Source organism: Mesoplodon mirus, assembly GCF_964341445.2.
Source record: "Mesoplodon mirus genome assembly, chromosome: X".
Lineage (NCBI taxonomy): Eukaryota > Metazoa > Chordata > Mammalia > Artiodactyla > Ziphiidae > Mesoplodon > Mesoplodon mirus.
In genome coordinates this window covers 147,359,646-147,382,713 of record NC_138981.1, presented here as the reverse complement: position 1 = coordinate 147,382,713, position 23,068 = coordinate 147,359,646, and positions in this window count along the sequence as shown.

Below are 23,068 nucleotides of genomic sequence, written 5' to 3'. Positions count from 1 at the left end.
CCCAGTGCTAATGGTCACTAAATATTCACACTCATTACAGGCCTGTGAATGACACCTGCCCTCAAAAACAATCCTGGGAGCGAATATTGACCAAAACATTCAATTTTGAGGGCAACCTTTCAAGAAGACAATTTCAAGAGGTTAATTGTATTCTACGTTTTTTTCATTTGTTCATTAACAGAAATTTTAAAAGGTGTGGAAAAATGAACCTTAGAAAGAATTAAGGACATGCAAATCCAAATTACAAAAATCCTATCAGCTCACAACAGTCAGAATGACCATCAGCAAAAATTCTGCAAACAATAAATGCTGAAGGGGTTGTGGAAAAATGCCTAGGCTTGGTTCAACGTGGGACATGCTAAGAGCCAGTAAGGAAAACACAAAGGAGGTGCATTGAAAAGGTAAGTACTGAGCTACCATTCAATCAAGCATGCCCACTGCTGGCCCTATCGCCTGAGAGGATGAGAATCAAAAAGACACAGCCTGGACTTCACAGGTGGCGCAGTGGTTGAGAGTCCGCCGCTGAAGCAGGGGACACGGGTTTATGCCCCGGTTCGGGAAAATCACACATGCCGTGGAGCGGCTGGTCCCGTGAGCTATGGCTGCTGGGCCTGTGCGTCCAGAGCCTGTGCTCTGCAATCGGAGTGGCCATGGCAGTGAGTGGCCTACGTACTGCAAAACAAGAAAAAAACAGCCTGGCAATCCTGCCCTCCAGCAATATTTATCATAGCCAAAACTTGGAAGCTACGAAAATGTCCATCAACAGAGGAATGCACAAAGAAGAAGTGGTCCATGTACACAATGGAATATGACTCCAATAAAAAAATATAAACTCAATCTAGAAAACAAACAAAAGTAAAAAAAAAAACACATCACCTTTGGGGGTTTATCCAGGCACATTCCACTCTAATTTATAACCGAGAAATACCACTGCAAGGTAGTCTGTTTCCCTAGTTAAAAGCTTGTGAAAAGCAGAAATGCTGCCACCCTCTGGCAGTGACCTGCAACAGCAGCTTTAAAAACTGTGCTAAGGGTCACTTCATATGCACCAGTACTGGAGGGCTGTAAATGAAACCTGCCCTCAGAATGTCATTAGGGAGGTAATGGCCAAAATATTTCTAAATGTCACACATACTTCACGAAAACAATTGGAAGAGGTAAGCTCTACTCACAGTTTGAATAAAAAAAGGACATGCCAGAAAGCTCAATTTCAATGGATTATGAGACGAATGCAAATCCAACCACAAACATATAGCAGCTCACACTTGTCAGAATAAACTTCAGCAAAAAAAAAACTACAAACAATAAATGCTGAAGGTGTTGTGCAGAAGTGCATACCCTCAACTTTAAGTGGGATGTGACCTGGTAAGAGCCACTAACGAGAACAGAATGGAGGTGCTTTTACTACGTAAATATTTTTCTACCATATGATCCAGCAGGCCCACTCCTGGGCCTATAACCTAAGAAGACAGAATTGGAAAGACACAGGGAGGCGAATGTGCATTGCCGCAGCATTACAATTGCCAAGTCATGGAAGCAACCAAAAAGTCCATCAACATATGAGTGGACAAAGAAAACTGGTACATGTACAGACGGAGTATTGGACAAGGAAAAAAAGGACACGATGTCATTTGCAGCACTGTAGATGAGTCTAGAGGCAATCACACAACGTGTAGTATGTCAGAAAGAGAAAGACACATATCGTATGATATCACTTTTAGGTATTACCTATAAATGGATACCAGTGAAGATATTTCCACAGAGAAGGGCAACCACTGATTCATTCAACAAACTTATGGTTCACCAATGGAAATTTGTGAGGATTGGATACATTAGGATATTGGGGTTAACAGACATATACAAACACAGGTGAAATATATCATCACCAAAGACCTACGGAATACCAAGAGAAGACTACTCAACATCCTGTCATAACGTACATGGGAAAAGGATTCCAGGAAGAATAGACATATGTTTATGTGTAAAAGAACCACATCTTGCACACCTAGAACAAGCCAAACTTTGTAATCAAACTTGCTGTGATAAAAATAAAAATTAAATTAAATAAACGAACAAGAAGTAGTGAGACATATACTTAAGGGGCTTTTCCCTGGCACACGCCATTCTAAATTACAACCTAGAACACAACTTCCATTGAGGCTCTGTTGCCCTAGTAACCAGATTTGGTAAAGTAGAACAGCTGCCACCTTGTGGGCGTTTCACACGACAGCAGCTTTAATCCCAGCGTTAATGGTCAGTTGATATTCAAAATAATTGCAGGCCTGTAAATCACACCTGCACTGAAAACAAATCCTGGGGTCGTATATCGACCAAAAAAATTCAAAGGCATCCATATTTCAAACCGACAGTTTCAAGAGGCATAATTTATGCACATTTGTCTTCTGTTTCTTTTTCTTTCTTTCTTTTTTCTTTTTTTTCAGCTTTCAAACTACTATTTATTTAATCATGTGTTCATTCTACAGATAATTTTTAAAGTGTCTACTATGTACTAATTGCAAGTTAGGTCCCAGGATTACAGCAGTGAGTTAAACAGATAAAATCCCCGGACCTTATGGAACTTAAAGCCTAGTGGGTGACTCGGTCAATAATCCACTTCATAGATAACTACGTAGTTATAATACAGGGTACAGTGAGAGGGCTAACAAAGGGCTCTAATTTAGGCTGGAGTTCAGAGAGGTTCCCCATGAAGAAATGATAGTTTACTTCTCAGGTACTTAATAAACAAAAGTGGTAAAATTAAATGGAAGTGTTTAAATGAACAGAGTTAGGTACCACTTTTAATTACATACATACATATACACACACATAAAATAGATCCCAACTTTCTAAATAAATTATAAGTAAATTGAACGCAAAATTTGTTAATAATGATAAAGTAGTACATATTCCAGAAATAAAGTCATGATGAGTAGCAAAAAAATCTAGGTACTGTTAATGTTATCACATTAATACATGTTTTAATGGTGATTTCAATGGCTATAGAAAAGGCATCTATGAAAAAAAACTGCTTAGTAAATTAGTAAAATAAGGAAATTCCTTAACCTAACGAGAGAAGGATTTTTTAAAGATCCTTTAGCAAATATATTTAATGATAAAACTTTAAAGTTAAAGTTTGGAGACCACAACTATTGCACATTGTTCTATAAGTCCTAGTCAATAGAATAAGAAAAGAATAAGCAGTGTAAGAATTAGAGAATGTGTCAGATAGACTGCACATCAGTCAATCTGTTGTGGTTTGGAAATTTAAAATGTTAACCACATTGCCCACTTCTGAAAGGAAGAGAAAGTTTGTCATTATTTGCAAATGATATGATAATCTTATCAAAATCAAGGCAAGGAATGGAAAAACTATGAATAAGATAATTCAGCAGAAATTTCCGGTAAGATAAAAAGTCAGCATAACAACTCAAAAGTATTTCTTTTACCAATTTTTTTATACCAAGTCAATCTCAAGAGCAGCAAATATAATAAATACTTTTTTTTTGCGGTACACGGGCCTCTCACTGTTGTGGCCTCTCCCTCCGCGGAGCACAGGCTCCTGATGCGCAGGCACAGTGGCCATGGCTCATGGGCCCAGATGCTCCACGGCATGTGGGATCTTCCTGGACCGGGGCATGAACCCGCGTCCCCTGCATCAGCAGGCGGACTCTCAACCACGGCGCCACCAGGGAAGCCCACAAATATTATAACATGTCAAGAAATTAATTTTTTCAATGTTAGATTTTTATAGAGAAATTCTGAAATTTTGTGAAGGGCATAATAAGAAAATCTGAATAAATAAAGATTATTTTCAAGGAAGAAAGGGCACATTTTAATAAAAATATCTCCTTACGTTAAGCTACATATTTAATAAGTTCCAATAAAATTACAAAATGAATTCTTCAGCAAATTTGATAATCTGAATCCAAAGTTCATGTAAGTCAAAATACATGAATAGCTAAGGCAATTTTTTTATCTCCCTGAAGGACCTTCTCTCTTATTTCTTTTTTTTTTAATTTTTTTTATTTTTTTATTTTTTATTTTTATTTTTTTTAATTTTTTGCTTTATAACAAATTTAATCAGTTATACATATACATGTTTCCATATCCCCTCCCTTTTGCGTCTCCCTCCCACTCTTTCTTTTTTCTTAAAACAACGGGAATGGAAAAAGGCTGAACATCAGGAATCAATAAAGCCATGCAAATCCAGTGTACACAAACGTTCACCTGACAGCCGTCAGAATGATCATCAGCAAAAAAAGTCTACAAAAAATAAATGCTGAAGGGGTTTTAGAGAACTGCGTACCCTTTAGCTGCTGGTGGGTTGCAACCTGGTAAGAGCCAGTCGTGAGAACAGAATGGAGGTGCGTTTAAGGGTAAAAATGGAGCTACCATGTGATCTGGTAGGCCCACTCATGGGCCTATCACCTGAGTAGACCAGAATCAAAAACACACAGGCTGGCAATCCTGCACTGCAGCAAGGTGTACCATAGCCAAACCTGGAAGAAACCAAAATGTGCATCAACAGAAAAATGCACCAAGAAGAAGTCGTCCATGTACACAATGGAATCTTAGCCATGAAAAAGCATGGAACAGTGCCGTTGGCACCACCATAGAAGGACCTAGCGATAATCACCACACTGGAAGTAAGAAAGAAACCGTAAGACAGACATCCTATGACATCACTTATAGGTGTTACCTAAGAATTGATACCCATGAAATAATTTCCAAGAGAAGGACACGCATAGATTCAGAAAACCAAATTATGTTTAACCAAATGGAAAGGTGTAAGGAATGTATGAATTAGGATATGGGGGTTAACAGACATATACTAATACATAGGAAATATATAATCACAAAATACCTAAGGAATACAAAGAGAGGTCTACTCAACACTCTATAATAACATACACGGGAATGGATCCAAAGAGGAATATAGACAGATACATTGATAGGATGAACCAGAAACTGTACACCTCGGAGAATCTACATTTTGATCAAATTTCCTCTGATAATTAAATTTAAAAAGCAAACAACAATTTAGGAGATATAAGCTCTTGGGGGTTTGCACTGGCACATTGCACTCTAATTCGCAGCTTACTACCACGATTGCCACGAAAGCTCTGTGGCCCAAAATCCCAGAGTTGGAAATGTAGAAATGCTGCCGCCTTGTGGCCGTTTCCCACAAGAGCGGCTTTGAACCCACAGCTAATGGTCACTTAACATTCACAAGGATTCAGGGCTGTAAAGGACACCTGCCCTAAAAAATTGTGCGGAGGTAGGGAATGGCCAAAAAAATTCAAAAGTGTTAAATTTTTCAAGGAGATTGGATGGAGGGGTAAGTTTTACTCACTCATTTTCAAAAAAGAGGAAAATGGATAAAAGCTCAACATCAGTAATTATTACACTCATGCAAATCTAACCTCCAAAATGATTCCAACTCACACATGTCAACTACCATCAGCTGCAAGTCTACAAACATTAAATGCTGAAGGTGTTTTAGAGAACTGTGTACCCTGTAGCTGCTGGTGAGATGTAAAGTGGTGACAGCCAATAATGAGAATAGAAAGGAGCTGTGTTTAAAAGTAAAAATTGAGCCACCATTCCTTTCAGCAGGTCCACCGCTGAGACTCTCACCTGACAAGTCCAGAGTCGAGAAGGCACAGGCTTCAACAGCTGCACTGCAGGAATTTTCACAATAGCCAAGACACGGAAGCAACCAAAATGTCCATCACCATATCAGTTGAAAAAGAAGAAGTGGTCCATGTACACAATGGAATATTAGCCATGGAAAACAATGAAACACTGCTCTTTCAGGCACCATAGTTGAGCCTAGAGATAATCACAGAACATGAGGTAAGTCGGAAAGCAAAAGACATATCCTATGATATCACTTACAGGCATTATCTAACAACTGACACAAATGAACATATTTGCACAGAGAAAGACACTCACACACTTAGAAAACAAACTAGGCTTATCTAAAAGGAAAGGTGGGGGGAATGGAAAAATTAAGATTAGGGTTACCATACGTGTACAAATACCTATTAAATACACATAACAAAAAGACCGACCATATAGCAAGGGAGGTCTATGGAACACTCTGCAATAATTGACATGGGAAGGGGATCTGTGCATGAATATATATATATATATATATATATATATATATATATATATGTTAGGCACAAATGAACCAGATTGTGTACACCTAGGACAAACAATATTCTAATCATTGCCCCTATTAAAAAAACTAAAACAACAAACAAGAAATAATGTAACATAAACTTATGGGGTTTTCTCCTGGCACATTCCATTTTAATTTACAACCTAGGAACAGGGATTCCAGAACGGCTCTGCTGCCCTAGTAACGAGATTTGTGAATGGAGAAATGCTGCCGCCTAGTGGCTGCTTACCACAACAGCAGCTTTAAACCCAGTGCTAATGGTCACTAAATATTCACACTCATTACAGGCCTGTGAATGACACCTGCCCTCAAAAACAATCCTGGGAGCGAATATTGACCAAAACATTCAATTTTGAGGGCAACCTTTCAAGAAGACAATTTCAAGAGGTTAATTGTATTCTACGTTTTTTTCATTTGTTCATTAACAGAAATTTTAAAAGGTGTGGAAAAATGAACCTTAGAAAGAATTAAGGACATGCAAATCCAAATTACAAAAATCCTATCAGCTCACAACAGTCAGAATGACCATCAGCAAAAATTCTGCAAACAATAAATGCTGAAGGGGTTGTGGAAAAATGCCTAGGCTTGGTTCAACGTGGGACATGCTCGGAGCCAGTAAGGAAAACACAAAGGAGGTGCATTGAAAAGGTAAGTACTGAGCTACCATTCAATCAAGCATGCCCACTGCTGGCCCTATCGCCTGAGAGGATGAGAATCAAAAAGACACAGGCTGGACTTCACTGGTGGCGCAGTGGTTGAGAGTCCGCCGCCGAAGCAGGGGACACGGGTTTATGCCCCGGTTCGGGAAAATCACACATGCCGTGGAGCGGCTGGTCCCGTGAGCTATGGCTGCTGGGCCTGTGCGTCCAGAGCCTGTGCTCTGCAATCGGAGTGGCCATGGCAGTGAGTGGCCTACGTACTGCAAAACAAGAAAAAAACAGCCTGGCAATCCTGCCCTCCAGCAATATTTATCATAGCCAAAACTTGGAAGCTACGAAAATGTCCATCAACAGAGGAATGCACAAAGAAGAAGTGGTCCATGTACACAATGGAATATGACTCCAATAAAAAAATATAAACTCAATCTAGAAAACAAACAAAAGTAAAAAAAAAAAACACATCACCTTTGGGGGTTTATCCAGGCACATTCCACTCTAATTTATAACCGAGAAATACCACTGCAAGGTAGTCTGTTTCCCTAGTTAAAAGCTTGTGAAAAGCAGAAATGCTGCCACCCTCTGGCAGTGACCTGCAACAGCAGCTTTAAAAACTGTGCTAAGGGTCACTTCATATGCACCAGTACTGGAGGGCTGTAAATGAAACCTGCCCTCAGAATGTCATTAGGGAGGTAATGGCCAAAATATTTCTAAATGTCACACATACTTCACGAAAACAATTGGAAGAGGTAAGCTCTACTCACAGTTTGAATAAAAAAAGGACATGCCAGAAAGCTCAATTTCAATGGATTATGAGACGAATGCAAATCCAACCACAAACATATAGCAGCTCACACTTGTCAGAATAAACTTCAGCAAAAAAAAAAACTACAAACAATAAATGCTGAAGGTGTTGTGCAGAAGTGCATACCCTCAACTTTAAGTGGGATGTGACCTGGTAAGAGCCACTAACGAGAACAGAATGGAGGTGCTTTTACTACGTAAATATTTTTCTACCATATGATCCAGCAGGCCCACTCCTGGGACTATAACCTAAGAAGACAGAATTGGAAAGACACAGGGAGGCGAATGTGCATTGCCGCAGCATTACAATTGCCAAGTCATGGAAGCAACCAAAAAGTCCATCAACATATGAGTGGACAAAGAAAACTGGTACATGTACAGACGGAGTATTGGACAAGGAAAAAAAGGACACGATGTCATTTGCAGCACTGTAGATGAGTCTAGAGGCAATCACACAACGTGTAGTATGTCAGAAAGAGAAAGACACATATCGTATGATATCACTTTTAGGTATTACCTATAAATGGATACCAGTGAAGATATTTCCACAGAGAAGGGCAACCACTGATTCATTCAACAAACTTATGGTTCACCAATGGAAATTTGTGAGGATTGGATACATTAGGATATTGGGGTTAACAGACATATACAAACACAGGTGAAATATATCATCACCAAAGACCTACGGAATACCAAGAGAAGACTACTCAACATCCTGTCATAACGTACATGGGAAAAGGATTCCAGGAAGAATAGACATATGTTTATGTGTAAAAGAACCACATCTTGCACACCTAGAACAAGCCAAACTTTGTAATCAAACTTGCTGTGATAAAAATAAAAATTAAATTAAATAAACGAACAAGAAGTAGTGAGACATATACTTAAGGGGCTTTTCCCTGGCACACGCCATTCTAAATTACAACCTAGAACACAACTTCCATTGAGGCTCTGTTGCCCTAGTAACCAGATTTGGTAAAGTAGAACAGCTGCCACCTTGTGGGCGTTTCACACGACAGCAGCTTTAATCCCAGCGTTAATGGTCAGTTGATATTCAAAATAATTGCAGGCCTGTAAATCACACCTGCACTGAAAACAAATCCTGGGGTCGTATATCGACCAAAAAAATTCAAAGGCATCCATATTTCAAACCGACAGTTTCAAGAGGCATAATTTATGCACATTTGTCTTCTGTTTCTTTTTCTTTCTTTCTTTTTTCTTTTTTTTCAGCTTTCAAACTACTATTTATTTAATCATGTGTTCATTCTACAGATAATTTTTAAAGTGTCTACTATGTACTAATTGCAAGTTAGGTCCCAGGATTACAGCAGTGAGTTAAACAGATAAAATCCCCGGACCTTATGGAACTTAAAGCCTAGTGGGTGACTCGGTCAATAATCCACTTCATAGATAACTACGTAGTTATAATACAGGGTACAGTGAGAGGGCTAACAAAGGGCTCTAATTTAGGCTGGAGTTCAGAGAGGTTCCCCATGAAGAAATGATAGTTTACTTCTCAGGTACTTAATAAACAAAAGTGGTAAAATTAAATGGAAGTGTTTAAATGAACAGAGTTAGGTACCACTTTTAATTACATACATACATATACACACACATAAAATAGATCCCAACTTTCTAAATAAATTATAAGTAAATTGAACGCAAAATTTGTTAATAATGATAAAGTAGTACATATTCCAGAAATAAAGTCATGATGAGTAGCAAAAAAATCTAGGTACTGTTAATGTTATCACATTAATACATGTTTTAATGGTGATTTCAATGGCTATAGAAAAGGCATCTATGAAAAAAAACTGCTTAGTAAATTAGTAAAATAAGGAAATTCCTTAACCTAACGAGAGAAGGATTTTTTAAAGATCCTTTAGCAAATATATTTAATGATAAAACTTTAAAGTTAAAGTTTGGAGACCACAACTATTGCACATTGTTCTATAAGTCCTAGTCAATAGAATAAGAAAAGAATAAGCAGTGTAAGAATTAGAGAATGTGTCAGATAGACTGCACATCAGTCAATCTGTTGTGGTTTGGAAATTTAAAATGTTAACCACATTGCCCACTTCTGAAAGGAAGAGAAAGTTTGTCATTATTTGCAAATGATATGATAATCTTATCAAAATCAAGGCAAGGAATGGAAAAACTATGAATAAGATAATTCAGCAGAAATTTCCGGTAAGATAAAAAGTCAGCATAACAACTCAAAAGTATTTCTTTTACCAATTTTTTTTATACCAAGTCAATCTCAAGAGCAGCAAATATAATAAATACTTTTTTTTTTTGCGGTACACGGGCCTCTCACTGTTGTGGCCTCTCCCTCCGCGGAGCACAGGCTCCTGATGCGCAGGCACAGTGGCCATGGCTCATGGGCCCAGATGCTCCACGGCATGTGGGATCTTCCTGGACCGGGGCATGAACCCGCGTCCCCTGCATCAGCAGGCGGACTCTCAACCACGGCGCCACCAGGGAAGCCCACAAATATTATAACATGTCAAGGAATTAATTTTTTCAATGTTAGATTTTTATAGAGAAATTCTGAAATTTTGTGAAGGGCATAATAAGAAAATCTGAATAAATAAAAATTATTTTCAAGGAAGAAAGGGCACATTTTAATAAAAATATCTCCTTACGTTAAGCTACATATTTAATAAGTTCCAATAAAATTACAAAATGAATTCTTCAGCAAATTTGATAATCTGAATCCAAAGTTCATGTAAGTCAAAATACATGAATAGCTAAGGCAATTTTTTTTATCTCCCTGAAGGACCTTCTCTCTTATTTCTTTTTTTTTATTTTTTTTTATTTTTTTATTTTTTATTTTTATTTTTTTTAATTTTTTGCTTTATAACAAATTTAATCAGTTATACATATACATGTTTCCATATCCCCTCCCTTTTGCGTCTCCCTCCCACTCTTTCTTTTTTCTTAAAACAACGGGAATGGAAAAAGGCTGAACATCAGGAATCAATAAAGCCATGCAAATCCAGTGTACACAAACGTTCACCTGACAGCCGTCAGAATGATCATCAGCAAAAAAAGTCTACAAAAAATAAATGCTGAAGGGGTTTTAGAGAACTGCGTACCCTTTAGCTGCTGGTGGGTTGCAACCTGGTAAGAGCCAGTCGTGAGAACAGAATGGAGGTGCGTTTAAGGGTAAAAATGGAGCTACCATGTGATCTGGTAGGCCCACTCATGGGCCTATCACCTGAGTAGACCAGAATCAAAAACACACAGGCTGGCAATCCTGCACTGCAGCAAGGTGTACCATAGCCAAACCTGGAAGAAACCAAAATGTGCATCAACAGAAAAATGCACCAAGAAGAAGTCGTCCATGTACACAATGGAATCTTAGCCATGAAAAAGCATGGAACAGTGCCGTTGGCACCACCATAGAAGGACCTAGCGATAATCACCACACTGGAAGTAAGAAAGAAACCGTAAGACAGACATCCTATGACATCACTTATAGGTGTTACCTAAGAATTGATACCCATGAAATAATTTCCAAGAGAAGGACACGCATAGATTCAGAAAACCAAATTATGTTTAACCAAATGGAAAGGTGTAAGGAATGTATGAATTAGGATATGGGGGTTAACAGACATATACTAATACATAGGAAATATATAATCACAAAATACCTAAGGAATACAAAGAGAGGTCTACTCAACACTCTATAATAACATACACGGGAATGGATCCAAAGAGGAATATAGACAGATACATTGATAGGATGAACCAGAAACTGTACACCTCGGAGAATCTACATTTTGATCAAATTTCCTCTGATAATTAAATTTAAAAAGCAAACAACAATTTAGGAGATATAAGCTCTTGGGGGTTTGCACTGGCACATTGCACTCTAATTCGCAGCTTACTACCACGATTGCCACGAAAGCTCTGTGGCCCAAAATCCCAGAGTTGGAAATGTAGAAATGCTGCCGCCTTGTGGCCGTTTCCCACAAGAGCGGCTTTGAACCCACAGCTAATGGTCACTTAACATTCACAAGGATTCAGGGCTGTAAAGGACACCTGCCCTAAAAAATTGTGCGGAGGTAGGGAATGGCCAAAAAAATTCAAAAGTGTTAAATTTTTCAAGGAGATTGGATGGAGGGGTAAGTTTTACTCACTCATTTTCAAAAAAGAGGAAAATGGATAAAAGCTCAACATCAGTAATTATTAGACTCATGCAAATCTAACCTCCAAAATGATTCCAACTCACACATGTCAACTACCATCAGCTGCAAGTCTACAAACATTAAATGCTGAAGGTGTTTTAGAGAACTGTGTACCCTGTAGCTGCTGGTGAGATGTAAAGTGGTGACAGCCAATAATGAGAATAGAAAGGAGCTGTGTTTAAAAGTAAAAATTGAGCCACCATTCCTTTCAGCAGGCCCACCGCTGAGACTCTCACCTGACAAGTCCAGAGTCGAGAAGGCACAGGCTTCAACAGCTGCACTGCAGGAATTTTCACAATAGCCAAGACACGGAAGCAACCAAAATGTCCATCACCATATCAGTTGAAAAAGAAGAAGTGGTCCATGTACACAATGGAATATTAGCCATGGAAAACAATGAAACACTGCTCTTTCAGGCACCATAGTTGAGCCTAGAGATAATCACAGAACATGAGGTAAGTCGGAAAGCAAAAGACATATCCTATGATATCACTTACAGGCATTATCTAACAACTGACACAAATGAACATATTTGCACAGAGAAAGACACTCACACACTTAGAAAACAAACTAGGCTTATCTAAAAGGAAAGGTGGGGGGAATGGAAAAATTAAGATTAGGGTTACCATACGTGTACAAATACCTATTAAATACACATAACAAAAAGACCGACCATATAGCAAGGGAGGTCTATGGAACACTCTGCAATAATTGACATGGGAAGGGGATCTGTGCATGAATATATATATATATATATATATATATATATATATATATATATATATATATATATATATATATATATATATATATATGTTAGGCACAAATGAACCAGATTGTGTACACCTAGGACAAACAATATTCTAATCATTGCCCCTATTAAAAAAACTAAAACAACAAACAAGAAATAATGTAACATAAACTTATGGGGTTTTCTCCTGGCACATTCCATTTTAATTTACAACCTAGGAACAGGGATTCCAGAACGGCTCTGCTGCCCTAGTAACGAGATTTGTGAATGGAGAAATGCTGCCGCCTAGTGGCTGCTTACCACAACAGCAGCTTTAAACCCAGTGCTAATGGTCACTAAATATTCACACTCATTACAGGCCTGTGAATGACACCTGCCCTCAAAAACAATCCTGGGAGCGAATATTGACCAAAACATTCAATTTTGAGGGCAACCTTTCAAGAAGACAATTTCAAGAGGTTAATTGTATTCTACGTTTTTTTCATTTGTTCGTTAACAGAAATTTTAAAAGGTGTGGAAAAATGAACCTTAGAAAGAATTAAGGACATGCAAATCCAAATTACAAAAATCCTATCAGCTCACAACAGTCAGAATGACCATCAGCAAAAATTCTGCAAACAATAAATGCTGAAGGGGTTGTGGAAAAATGCCTAGGCTTGGTTCAACGTGGGACATGCTAAGAGCCAGTAAGGAAAACACAAAGGAGGTGCATTGAAAAGGTAAGTACTGAGCTACCATTCAATCAAGCATGCCCACTGCTGGCCCTATCGCCTGAGAGGATGAGAATCAAAAAGACACAGGCTGGACTTCACTGGTGGCGCAGTGGTTGAGAGTCCGCCGCCGAAGCAGGGGACACGGGTTTATGCCCCGGTTCGGGAAAATCACACATGCCGTGGAGCGGCTGGTCCCGTGAGCTATGGCTGCTGGGCCTGTGCGTCCAGAGCCTGTGCTCTGCAATCGGAGTGGCCATGGCAGTGAGTGGCCTACGTACTGCAAAACAAGAAAAAAACAGCCTGGCAATCCTGCCCTCCAGCAATATTTATCATAGCCAAAACTTGGAAGCTACGAAAATGTCCATCAACAGAGGAATGCACAAAGAAGAAGTGGTCCATGTACACAATGGAATATGACTCCAATAAAAAAATATAAACTCAATCTAGAAAACAAACAAAAGTAAAAAAAAAAAACACATCACCTTTGGGGGTTTATCCAGGCACATTCCACTCTAATTTATAACCGAAAAATACCACTGCAAGGTAGTCTGTTTCCCTAGTTAAAAGCTTGTGAAAAGCAGAAATGCTGCCACCCTCTGGCAGTGACCTGCAACAGCAGCTTTAAAAACTGTGCTAAGGGTCACTTCATATGCACCAGTACTGGAGGGCTGTAAATGAAACCTGCCCTCAGAATGTCATTAGGGAGGTAATGGCCAAAATATTTCTAAATGTCACACATACTTCACGAAAACAATTGGAAGAGGTAAGCTCTACTCACAGTTTGAATAAAAAAAGGACATGCCAGAAAGCTCAATTTCAATGGATTATGAGACGAATGCAAATCCAACCACAAACATATAGCAGCTCACACTTCTCAGAATAAACTTCAGCAAAAAAAAAAACTACAAACAATAAATGCTGAAGGTGTTGTGCAGAAGTGCATACCCTCAACTTTAAGTGGGATGTGACCTGGTAAGAGCCACTAACGAGAACAGAATGGAGGTGCTTTTACTACGTAAATATTTTTCTACCATATGATCCAGCAGGCCCACTCCTGGGCCTATAACCTAAGAAGACAGAATTGGAAAGACACAGGGAGGCGAATGTGCATTGCCGCAGCATTACAATTGCCAAGTCATGGAAGCAACCAAAAAGTCCATCAACATATGAGTGGACAAAGAAAACTGGTACATGTACAGACGGAGTATTGGACAAGGAAAAAAAGGACACGATGTCATTTGCAGCACTGTAGATGAGTCTAGAGGCAATCACACAACGTGTAGTATGTCAGAAAGAGAAAGACACATATCGTATGATATCACTTTTAGGTATTACCTATAAATGGATACCAGTGAAGATATTTCCACAGAGAAGGGCAACCACTGATTCATTCAACAAACTTATGGTTCACCAATGGAAATTTGTGAGGATTGGATACATTAGGATATTGGGGTTAACAGACATATACAAACACAGGTGAAATATATCATCACCAAAGACCTACGGAATACCAAGAGAAGACTACTCAACATCCTGTCATAACGTACATGGGAAAAGGATTCCAGGAAGAATAGACATATGTTTATGTGTCAAAGAACCACATCTTGCACACCTAGAACAAGCCAAACATTGTAATCAAACTTGCTGTGATAAAAATAAAAATTAAATTAAATAAACGAACAAGAAGTAGTGAGACATATACTTAAGGGGCTTTTCCCTGGCACACGCCATTCTAAATTACAACCTAGAACACAACTTCCATTGAGGCTCTGTTGCCCTAGTAACCAGATTTGGTAAAGTAGAACAGCTGCCACCTTGTGGGCGTTTCACACGACAGCAGCTTTAATCCCAGCGTTAATGGTCAGTTGATATTCAAAATAATTGCAGGCCTGTAAATCACACCTGCACTGAAAACAAATCCTGGGGTCGTATATCGACCAAAAAAATTCAAAGGCATCCATATTTCAAACCGACAGTTTCAAGAGGCATAATTTATGCACATTTGTCTTCTGTTTCTTTTTCTTTCTTTCTTTTTTCTTTTTTTTCAGCTTTCAAACTACTATTTATTTAATCATGTGTTCATTCTACAGATAATTTTTAAAGTGTCTACTATGTACTAATTGCAAGTTAGGTCCCAGGATTACAGCAGTGAGTTAAACAGATAAAATCCCCGGACCTTATGGAACTTAAAGCCTAGTGGGTGACTCGGTCAATAATCCACTTCATAGATAACTACGTAGTTATAATACAGGGTACAGTGAGAGGGCTAACAAAGGGCTCTAATTTAGGCTGGAGTTCAGAGAGGTTCCCCATGAAGAAATGATAGTTTACTTCTCAGGTACTTAATAAACAAAAGTGGTAAAATTAAATGGAAGTGTTTAAATGAACAGAGTTAGGTACCACTTTTAATTACATACATACATATACACACACATAAAATAGATCCCAACTTTCTAAATAAATTATAAGTAAATTGAACGCAAAATTTGTTAATAATGATAAAGTAGTACATATTCCAGAAATAAAGTCATGATGAGTAGCAAAAAAATCTAGGTACTGTTAATGTTATCACATTAATACATGTTTTAATGGTGATTTCAATGGCTATAGAAAAGGCATCTATGAAAAAAAACTGCTTAGTAAATTAGTAAAATAAGGAAATTCCTTAACCTAACGAGAGAAGGATTTTTTAAAGATCCTTTAGCAAATATATTTAATGATAAAACTTTAAAGTTAAAGTTTGGAGACCACAACTATTGCACATTGTTCTATAAGTCCTAGTCAATAGAATAAGAAAAGAATAAGCAGTGTAAGAATTAGAGAATGTGTCAGATAGACTGCACATCAGTCAATCTGTTGTGGTTTGGAAATTTAAAATGTTAACCACATTGCCCACTTCTGAAAGGAAGAGAAAGTTTGTCATTATTTGCAAATGATATGATAATCTTATCAAAATCAAGGCAAGGAATGGAAAAACTATGAATAAGATAATTCAGCAGAAATTTCCGGTAAGATAAAAAGTCAGCATAACAACTCAAAAGTATTTCTTTTACCAATTTTTTTTATACCAAGTCAATCTCAAGAGCAGCAAATATAATAAATACTTTTTTTTTGCGGTACACGGGCCTCTCACTGTTGTGGCCTCTCCCTCCGCGGAGCACAGGCTCCTGATGCGCAGGCACAGTGGCCATGGCTCACGGGCCCAGATGCTCCACGGCATGTGGGATCTTCCTGGACCGGGGCATGAACCCGCGTCCCCTGCATCAGCAGGCGGACTCTCAACCACGGCGCCACCAGGGAAGCCCACAAATATTATAACATGTCAAGAAATTAATTTTTTCAATGTTAGATTTTTATAGAGAAATTCTGAAATTTTGTGAAGGGCATAATAAGAAAATCTGAATAAATAAAAATTATTTTCAAGGAAGAAAGGGCACATTTTAATAAAAATATCTCCTTACGTTAAGCTACATATTTAATAAGTTCCAATAAAATTACAAAATGAATTCTTCAGCAAATTTGATAATCTGAATCCAAAGTTCATGTAAGTCAAAATACATGAATAGCTAAGGCAATTTTTTTTATCTCCCTGAAGGACCTTCTCTCTTATTTCTTTTTTTTTAATTTTTTTTATTTTTTTATTTTTTATTTTTATTTTTTTTAATTTTTTGCTTTATAACAAATTTAATCAGTTATACATATACATGTTTCCATATCCCCTCCCTTTTGCGTCTCCCTCCCACTCTTTCTTTTTTCTTAAAACAACGGGAATGGAAAAAGGCTGAACATCAGGAATCAATAAAGCCATGCAAATCCAGTGTACACAAACTTTCACCTGACAGCCGTCAGAATGATCATCAGCAAAAAAAGTCTACAAAAAATAAATGCTGAAGGGGTTTTAGAGAACTGCGTACCCTTTAGCTGCTGGTGGGTTCCAACCTGGTAAGAGCCAGTCGTGAGAACAGAATGGAGGTGCGTTTAAGGGTAAAAATGGAGCTACCATGTGATCTGGTAGGCCCACTCATGGGCCTATCACCTGAGTAGACCAGAATCAAAAACACACAGGCTGGCAATCCTGCACTGCAGCAAGGTGTACCATAGCCAAACCTGGAAGAAACCAAAATGTGCATCAACAGAAAAATGCACCAAGAAGAAGTCGTCCATGTACACAATGGAATCTTAGCCATGAAAAAGCATGGAACAGTGCCGTTGGCACCACCATAGAAGGACCTAGCGATAATCACCACACTGGAAGTAAGAAAGAAACCGTAAGACAGACATCCTATGACATAACTTATAGGTGTTACCTAAGAATTGATACCCATGAAATAATTTCCAAGAGAAGGACACGCATAGATTCAGAAAACCAAATTATGTTTAACCAAATGGAAAGGTGTAAGGAATGTATGAATTAGGATATGGGGGTTAACAGACATATACTAATACATAGGAAATATATAATCACAAAATACCTAAGGAATACAAAGAGAGGTCTACTCAACACTCTATAATAACATACACGGGAATGGATCCAAAGAGGCATATAGACAGATACATTGATAGGATGAACCAGAAACTGTACACCTCGGAGAATCTACATTTTGATCAAATTTCCTCTGATAATTAAATTTAAAAAGCAAACAACAATTTAGGAGATATAAGCTCTTGGGGGTTTGCACTGGCACATTGCACTCTAATTCGCAGCTTACTACCACGATTGCCACGAAAGCTCTGTGGTCCAAAATCCCAGAGTTGGAAATGTAGAAATGCTGCCGCCTTGTGGCCGTTTCCCACAAGAGCGGCTTTGAACCCACAGCTAATGGTCACTTAACATTCACAAGGATTCAGGGCTGTAAAGGACACCTGCCCTAAAAAATTGTGCGGAGGTAGGGAATGGCCAAAAAAATTCAAAAGTGTTAAATTTTTCAAGGAGATTGGATGGAGGGGTAAGTTTTACTCACTCATTTTCAAAAAAGAGGAAAATGGATAAAAGCTCAACATCAGTAATTATTAGACTCATGCAAATCTAACCTCCAAAATGATTCCAACTCACACATGTCAACTACCATCAGCTGCAAGTCTACAAACATTAAATGCTGAAGGTGTTTTAGAGAACTGTGTACCCTGTAGCTGCTGGTGAGATGTAAAGTGGTGACAGCCAATAATGAGAATAGAAAGGAGCTGTGTTTAAAAGTAAAAATTGAGCCACCATTCCTTTCAGCAGGCCCACCGCTGAGACTCTCACCTGACAAGTCCAGAGTCGAGAAGGCACAGGCTTCAACAGCTGCACTGCAGGAATTTTCACAATAGCCAAGACACGGAAGCAACCAAAATGTCCATCACCATATCAGTTGAAAAAGAAGAAGTGGTCCATGTACACAATGGAATATTAGCCATGGAAAACAATGAAACACTGCTCTTTCAGGCACCATAGTTGAGCCTAGAGATAATCACAGAACATGAGGTAAGTCGGAAAGCAAAAGACATATCCTATGATATCACTTACAGGCATTATCTAACAACTGACACAAATGAACATATTTGCACAGAGAAAGACACTCACACACTTAGAAAACAAACTAGGCTTATCTAAAAGGAAAGGTGGGGGGAATGGAAAAATTAAGATTAGGGTTACCATACGTGTACAAATACCTATTAAATACACATAACAAAAAGACCGACCATATAGCAAGGGAGGTCTATGGAACACTCTGCAATAATTGACATGGGAAGGGGATCTGTGCATGAATATATATATATATATATATATATATATATATATGTTAGGCACAAATGAACCAGATTGTGTACACCTAGGACAAACAATATTCTAATCATTGCCCCTATTAAAAAAACTAAAACAACAAACAAGAAATAATGTAACATAAACTTATGGGGTTTTCTCCTGGCACATTCCATTTTAATTTACAACCTAGGAACAGGGATTCCAGAACGGCTCTGCTGCCCTAGTAACGAGATTTGTGAATGGAGAAATGCTGCCGCCTAGTGGCTGCTTACCACAACAGCAGCTTTAAACCCAGTGCTAATGGTCACTAAATATTCACACTCATTACAGGCCTGTGAATGACACCTGCCCTCAAAAACAATCCTGGGAGCGAATATTGACCAAAACATTCAATTTTGAGGGCAACCTTTCAAGAAGACAATTTCAAGAGGTTAATTGTATTCTACGTTTTTTTCATTTGTTCGTTAACAGAAATTTTAAAAGGTGTGGAAAAATGAACCTTAGAAAGAATTAAGGACATGCAAATCCAAATTACAAAAATCCTATCAGCTCACAACAGTCAGAATGACCATCAGCAAAAATTCTGCAAACAATAAATGCTGAAGGGGTTGTGGAAAAATGCCTAGGCTTGGTTCAACGTGGGACATGCTAAGAGCCAGTAAGGAAAACACAAAGGAGGTGCATTGAAAAGGTAAGTACTGAGCTACCATTCAATCAAGCATGCCCACTGCTGGGCCTATCGCCTGAGAGGATGAGAATCAAAAAGACACAGGCTGGACTTCACTGGTGGCGCAGTGGTTGAGAGTCCGCCGCCGAAGCAGGGGACACGGGTTTATGCCCCGGTTCGGGAAAATCACACATGCCGTGGAGCGGCTGGTCCCGTGAGCTATGGCTGCTGGGCCTGTGCGTCCAGAGCCTGTGCTCTGCAATCGGAGTGGCCATGGCAGTGAGTGGCCTACGTACTGCAAAACAAGAAAAAAACAGCCTGGCAATCCTGCCCTCCAGCAATATTTATCATAGCCAAAACTTGGAAGCTACGAAAATGTCCATCAACAGAGGAATGCACAAAGAAGAAGTGGTCCATGTACACAATGGAATATGACTCCAATAAAAAAATATAAACTCAATCTAGAAAACAAACAAAAGTAAAAAAAAAAACACATCACCTTTGGGGGTTTATCCAGGCACATTCCACTCTAATTTATAACCGAGAAATACCACTGCAAGGTAGTCTGTTTCCCTAGTTAAAAGCTTGTGAAAAGCAGAAATGCTGCCACCCTCTGGCAGTGACCTGCAACAGCAGCTTTAAAAACTGTGCTAAGGGTCACTTCATATGCACCAGTACTGGAGGGCTGTAAATGAAACCTGCCCTCAGAATGTCATTAGGGAGGTAATGGCCAAAATATTTCTAAATGTCACACATACTTCACGAAAACAATTGGAAGAGGTAAGCTCTACTCACAGTTTGAATAAAAAAAGGACATGCCAGAAAGCTCAATTTCAATGGATTATGAGACGAATGCAAATCCAACCACAAACATATAGCAGCTCACACTTGTCAGAATAAACTTCATCAAAAAAAACACTACAAACAATAAATGCTGAAGGTGTTGTGCAGAAGTGCATACCCTCAACTTTAAGTGGGATGTGACCTGGTAAGAGCCACTAACGAGAACAGAATGGAGGTGCTTTTACTACGTAAATATTTTTCTACCATATGATCCAGCAGGCCCACTCCTGGGCCTATAACCTAAGAAGACAGAATTGGAAAGACACAGGGAGGCGAATGTGCATTGCCGCAGCATTACAATTGCCAAGTCATGGAAGCAACCAAAAAGTCCATCAACATATGAGTGGACAAAGAAAACTGGTACATGTACAGACGGAGTATTGGACAAGGAAAAAAAGGACACGATGTCATTTGCAGCACTGTAGATGAGTCTAGAGGCAATCACACAACGTGTAGTATGTCAGAAAGAGAAAGACACATATCGTATGATATCACTTTTAGGTATTACCTATAAATGGATACCAGTGAAGATATTTCCACAGAGAAGGGCAACCACTGATTCATTCAACAAACTTATGGTTCACCAATGGAAATTTGTGAGGATTGGATACATTAGGATATTGGGGTTAACAGACATATACAAACACAGGTGAAATATATCATCACCAAAGACCTACGGAATACCAAGAGAAGACTACTCAACATCCTGTCATAACGTACATGGGAAAAGGATTCCAGGAAGAATAGACATATGTTTATGTGTAAAAGAACCACATCTTGCACACCTAGAACAAGCCAAACTTTGTAATCAAACTTGCTGTGATAAAAATAAAAATTAAATTAAATAAACGAACAAGAAGTAGTGAGACATATACTTAAGGGGCTTTTCCCTGGCACACGCCATTCTAAATTACAACCTAGAACACAACTTCCATTGAGGCTCTGTTGCCCTAGTAACCAGATTTGGTAAAGTAGAACAGCTGCCACCTTGTGGGCGTTTCACACGACAGCAGCTTTAATCCCAGCGTTAATGGTCAGTTGATATTCAAAATAATTGCAGGCCTGTAAATCACACCTGCACTGAAAACAAATCCTGGGGTCGTATATCGACCAAAAAAATTCAAAGGCATCCATATTTCAAACCGACAGTTTCAAGAGGCATAATTTATGCACATTTGTCTTCTGTTTCTTTTTCTTTCTTTCTTTTTTCTTTTTTTTCAGCTTTCAAACTACTATTTATTTAATCATGTGTTCATTCTACAGATAATTTTTAAAGTGTCTACTATGTACTAATTGCAAGTTAGGTCCCAGGATTACAGCAGTGAGTTAAACAGATAAAATCCCCGGACCTTATGGAACTTAAAGCCTAGTGGGTGACTCGGTCAATAATCCACTTCATAGATAACTACGTAGTTATAATACAGGGTACAGTGAGAGGGCTAACAAAGGGCTCTAATTTAGGCTGGAGTTCAGAGAGGTTCCCCATGAAGAAATGATAGTTTACTTCTCAGGTACTTAATAAACAAAAGTGGTAAAATTAAATGGAAGTGTTTAAATGAACAGAGTTAGGTACCACTTTTAATTACATACATACATATACACACACATAAAATAGATCCCAACTTTCTAAATAAATTATAAGTAAATTGAACGCAAAATTTGTTAATAATGATAAAGTAGTACATATTCCAGAAATAAAGTCATGATGAGTAGCAAAAAAATCTAGGTACTGTTAATGTTATCACATTAATACATGTTTTAATGGTGATTTCAATGGCTATAGAAAAGGCATCTATGAAAAAAAACTGCTTAGTAAATTAGTAAAATAAGGAAATTCCTTAACCTAACGAGAGAAGGATTTTTTAAAGATCCTTTAGCAAATATATTTAATGATAAAACTTTAAAGTTAAAGTTTGGAGACCACAACTATTGCACATTGTTCTATAAGTCCTAGTCAATAGAATAAGAAAAGAATAAGCAGTGTAAGAATTAGAGAATGTGTCAGATAGACTGCACATCAGTCAATCTGTTGTGGTTTGGAAATTTAAAATGTTAACCACATTGCCCACTTCTGAAAGGAAGAGAAAGTTTGTCATTATTTGCAAATGATATGATAATCTTATCAAAATCAAGGCAAGGAATGGAAAAACTATGAATAAGATAATTCAGCAGAAATTTCCGGTAAGATAAAAAGTCAGCATAACAACTCAAAAGTATTTCTTTTACCAATTTTTTTATACAAAGTCAATCTCAAGAGCAGCAAATATAATAAATACTTTTTTTTTTTGCGGTACACGGGCCTCTCACTGTTGTGGCCTCTCCCTCCGCGGAGCACAGGCTCCTGATGCGCAGGCACAGTGGCCATGGCTCATGGGCCCAGATGCTCCACGGCATGTGGGATCTTCCTGGACCGGGGCATGAACCCGCGTCCCCTGCATCAGCAGGCGGACTCTCAACCACGGCGCCACCAGGGAAGCCCACAAATATTATAACATGTCAAGAAATTAA